We start from the raw sequence: 5,602 nt of genomic DNA, 5'->3' as shown, positions 1-5,602 counted from the left end.
TAGATCTTGTATGGAGATAGTGAGTGATTGATACCTATTGGAGATTTGCTTAGGATTCATGAATATGAACCTCATTCTAACTATGATCAAATGATGAATTTTTTGTGGATGGTGTTATGTCAATAACATTTTTAAGGGATAAGTGAAGAAGATTTGCTTTGAGAAGTAGGAAATTTTAGGCTTTTATGGGAGTGTTGTATAGAAGAGGCATTAACCAAATATTCAGAAGATGTGCTCTCGAATAGGAACAAGTTGTAGTTTTGTAAGAAGCCCATGGTAGATTGGCATGAGGTCATTTCTCTTATGACATTATGAGAAGGAAAGCTTTACAACCGGGTTTGTTGTGGCCAACTACCCTTAAGGATGCATATAATGCTAAAGAATATGTAGTATGTATGCAAGAAGGTCAACCACAACCATAGGATACAATGCAAGATTGTGCAATATTGCCTTTGTTGCAATCTTTTCAAAGATGGGGGACTAGTTTTGTTAGCCCAAGAAAACTAGCAACATATCAAACTAAGAACATGTATACCTTAGTTTATGCTGACTATTGTACCAAATGACTTGAAGCAAAGGCATTGAAAGGTAATACTATTACAAGTGTAGCTCCAATGTCTTTATTCTAACATTGTGACTACATTTGGTTGCCTAATAGAGTTGGTTAGTGATAAGGGAAGCACTTTTTGAATGATGTTATTAAGGAGCTGATACAAAACACATGATTCTTCATAAGAAGCCTACATCTTGAACAAGTGGGTTGAAATAAGACAATACTATTGCAAATGTGGCTTGATTTTTTATTCTAACATTATGACTAGATTTGGTTGTCCAATAGAGTTGGTTAGTGTGACAAAGGGAAGCACTTTTTGAATGATGTTATTAAGGAGCCAAGTGTAAAACACATGATTCTTTATAAGAAGTTAACATTATATCATCCCCAAGCTAAGGAACAATAAAAAAATCTAACAAGATATTGTTGCAGATCTTGAAGAAGATTGTTAGTGAGAATAGGAAATATTGGGATACTAAATAGGATTTTACTTTGTGGTCTTTTAGAATAGTGTTTAACTAATTGACAACTACATTGGCACCATTTAAAGGGTAGAAGCTATTGACCCTATGGAATGTGATAGAACAATATATTATGGATGGTCCTTGATTTTTGTGTCTTTCTCTTATTTTGTGCAGGTATTCCCTAAGTCTAATGTAGTCTCTTGGTACTATTTTTGTTGGTAGTTTGTTGTAATTTCTCAATTAGACTTGTACTTTGCCTACAATAGTTTTGAAACTTTTTAATATTGTGCTATTGGAACCAAGGTTGTAATAGTCACTATGTAAGTGGATTAAATTACACAATGGATTGAGTTCACTATTATTCATGTATCTACATGTCGCATGGAACGAAGGAGCACTAATTTACAAGAGAAAGAAGCCACTAAATAAGCCACATGTTGAACATAATTGGAAGCCTATATTTTCAATTGACAATAATAGTTTCCATTTTTGTACTCTACATTACCTCGTGTACTATATGTGACAAGCTTTTAAAGTTGCATATCTAGTATGCATACATAATAAAACCAGGAGATGACGATATCCTCCCTTTGCGATCTTGTGTGCAAGCTTGTACTCGTACCAATGATGGCACCGCCTCGCTCAAGTAAGCGAATGCTATCGGGAGGCAGCGTTTGCTTAAGTGCGACGGGACACCGCCTTCGAGCTGACGCCCAACCTTGGGGTATGGCATCCCTTTGAGGGAACCTGCCGGGATCGGGGATTTTAGCTGGTGAGAGTCCAGCACTACCTAGACCCCTGAATCGGGGTGCTAGGTGCCTACCCATGCTCTTTCCCTTGGGAGGAGTCTTCCAAGGACCTTGGTCCTGAAGGAAGTAGCAAAATCATGAGAAATGGAAGAGTTATAAAAAATCTTAGGTGTGCATGGAGGCAAGTCTAAGATTCAAAGAACCAAATGACATGAGGGTCAACTCATGATATAGCTAAGATATCGATGTGTGAAACAAAGTTGAAGAGAGTCTTAACGAGCGACATGACTAGTAAGCCATCGAAGTTAATTTAGGAGCTTTGAAAATGTGCATGCATATCTAATCCAAATTCAAAAAGAGGTCCAAACCTAAAGAATATTTGTGGAAAATTTTAGCATTCTCTTCACATGTTATTTATAATTCTCAAACCATCAAAAAACCTTTAACTTGAGTGGAATTCTATAAAGTAAATGGCTTTAAGGTTAGAAGTCAATTTACGGGGAGAAACCAAACACCGCCCACTACATAGTACTTTCTTAACTTGTATTCATGCGCTCTAAACTTTATTTAACTAATTTACCATTATACATTCAATGTCAATGCCCCACATTTTTGTAGCAGATATTGCATGCTCATGGCTCATACTTCTTAGAGAAACATGGATCTTTGGTATGCGAAGCACCCAATGTATGGAGATGTTGCACTATTGTGCTTGCAATGCATATTTCAAGAATATAGAGCATAGAGGTGGTTGCATAAAGAGGAGCCACCTTGGAGAGATTTTCAGTTGGTTTTATAGATGCATATTTGGTTTTGCAACCACATTGGATAATTTAAAGGCCATCACATTAGCTACATCCTTGTAGCAAAAAATACAAGGATATAATAGAGAAAATGTAGCAATGCACATTAGTAGGAAATGCACGTGCATCATGGTGCACAACAAGGTGGAGCGAATGGCCTATCTAATAGAAAATACACATGCATCATGGTGCATGACAAGGTGGAGGGAATGGCCCATCTAAACACACCCATTGTGGAACCCCCTTGCATGAAATCTCCTAGACCCTTCTCAATAAATAACTCATCTAAATAGGCCATCTTCTTTTATTCAGTCTCTCTATATCACACTGCTCTAACTACCTCTCATCCACCTCATAGCCTCCTACATTATGAAAGCCACACAATGATATCCATTGCCACGACATCCAATCTCCACAAAACCATGGGATGGCATAGAGTTCCCTAATGTATATAAAAATATGACATAATCAAGCATTGCATGTATGTGGAACATAAAACGATAATACTTGCATAACATGGTGGAGAGTCAATGCAAGTACTCTTAAAGATTTCATAATTATGAAGGATAGTGCCTTTCCTCTTTTAAGCTTTTGAAAGATAAGCAATGTATTGTGTTGCTCTATATGTGAGGATAATGGAAGAATTAAAAGATGACAAAATTATCATGTGCATGAGCCATGTCTATCTTTTGCCTTTGTTGAAAGTTTACACTTAAAATTTCAATCTCAAGTACTTCTCATATTTCTCTTTATTCAAGCTTAGATTTTTTAAATCTACAATAGTTAAATATGATATCAACATGAAAAAACATGGAAACTATAGCATATGGATTTCATTTACACCCACGAGATGATAATATTCAAGAGCCAAGATACACTTAAGTTTATCGACTCTAGCAAGTCTAGCAAGTAACGAGTTCAGTACGTGTGTGCGATGTTGACTACTTGCATGACCTTGAAGGCCCATTATCAACATGTTTAGATGCACTAAGCCTAGTTGATGGAGTACCTCTAAAAATGGAGGTACTCTATTGACTATAGAGAGTTTGTGGCACATGGCAATTGCCTATTTCTTATGTCACACAATTAAGGTTGGTTACACACAAAATGGCAGATGCCCACTTTGCAAGTTTAACCAATCAAAGTACATCTTTAGGCGTTGGCCGTCCACACTTCTTTACACATTGGAGAGGACATGACCTGTTGTTTACTTGCTAAATAGGTGAAATCCCTGTCTATTGTTGGACAGGGAGACTCCCCCACCTAGTTTGTAAAGTGATGGACAAAGGGTGCACTTCTTGCATTTGCAACTAATCAAAAAACTAATAAACATATTATTATTTAGTTTATTGCAAAATGTGTCCTTTAATGTGTAAGGGATTTGTGCCCATATTCGGACCTAGTTTCAAAAACCACATGCCCACACTTTGGGCAGGGGTTGGGCATTCGTCATTTGGTGTGTAACCAGCTTAAGGCTGCACTCTTTGTTTCTTGCAATGGCAAGTCATTTCTCTCTCATCAATCTTACTTCTCTCTCCTCATTGACCCTATAGTCTTGCCTTGCATGTGTCCACAATACATTAACTCGAGTGGGCATGGCTCTAACTCTGATAACCTCTTACTACTTATAGTGTCATAAATAATAGTCTTACTTTGTATACCAAGGCACGATACACGGGGAAACTTACCAGGTCCAAACATAGTAAGGATTGACAGATTGAGAGCTCTTTCTTGATTCTATGGGTGGTGGTGCATGGCCGTTCTTAGTTGGTGGAGTGATTTGTCTGGTTAATTCCGTTAACGAACGAGACCTCAGCCTGCTAACTAGTTACACGAAGGATCCTCTTCGTGGCCAACTTCTTAGAGGGACTATGGCCATCTAGGCCATGGAAGTTCGAGGCAATAACAGGTATGTGATGCCCTTAGGTGTTTTGGGCCGCACGTGCACTACACTGATGAATTCAACGAGTTTACCACCTAGGCCGAGAGGTCTGGGTAATCTTTTGAAATTTCATCGTGATGGGGATAGATTATTGCAATTATTGATCTTCAACGAGGAATTCCTAGTAAGCGCGAGTCATCAGCTCGCATTGACTACGTCCATGCCCTTTGTACACACCGACCGTCACTCCTACTGATAGAATGGTCTGGTGAAGTTTTCGGATTTCACTTTGCCAATGGCCACTAGCTAACCAATAGGAGAAGGATTGGCTCGGATATGTTCTCTTGTGGCAAAAGGAGTGGCCAACCTCAATTGCTAGGAAGGATGATTTCGTTTTGAAGTATGCCAATAGTTGAAGCAACTAGTCATCTGTAAGACAAAACACGACTTAGAGGGCTCCTCTCTGGGCATTGCCCTCAACCTTATAAGGAAGTGGAGAAAGAAATGTCCCTCGGCCAAGGCATCCACTTGAAAGAGGAGAATTAAAAGGGTTTGGGATGCCACCCCCTCATATAGGCTAAAAGTGATGAGATGGTGGCTCGTGATGAAGAAAATTCCTCTACTAGCTCACCTTGCGAAGAAGGTCAATATATCCCCATTATGCCCATTTTGTGGGATAGCTGAAGAAATTGAGAAGCAATTGTTTTGGGAATGCGTCCATGTCTCCCCATTTTGGGGAGCGATCAAGAGATGGCTAAGAAGCTCACCCGTTTGACAACTTCAGCATGGTGGTAACCTTTTTTTGTTGATCATTCCACCTTGGATGACAGTACTTGGAAGCTCATCAGGCTCATTGTAGTAGTGACTTTGAGGTTCTTATGGAACATAAAAAATAGATTCATCATTAGTCTTAGTGATGCCTTTGAGCAGGATTGACTTGTACATCGGTTAAGAGTTGAATGGCTAACTGTGCTCAAGACCCTTAGATGATTAGATCTAAGCACCGGATCTTCAAGCGTTTTTGTAGAAAGGTGAGTGATATGGACTAGGGTCTTCCTGCATCTCTTGGATGCTGTAACCTTTTACTTTTTAATTATCGATTATTAAAAAGAAAACCCAACCGAATGTACACTATTGATGAAATTTCAATC

Source organism: Lygodium microphyllum, chromosome 29, assembly GCF_053477565.2.
Source record: "Lygodium microphyllum isolate KBCC chromosome 29, Lygodium_microphyllum_v1.1.10, whole genome shotgun sequence".
Taxonomy (NCBI): domain Eukaryota; kingdom Viridiplantae; phylum Streptophyta; class Polypodiopsida; order Schizaeales; family Lygodiaceae; genus Lygodium; species Lygodium microphyllum.
This window is presented reverse-complemented; position numbering follows the sequence as displayed.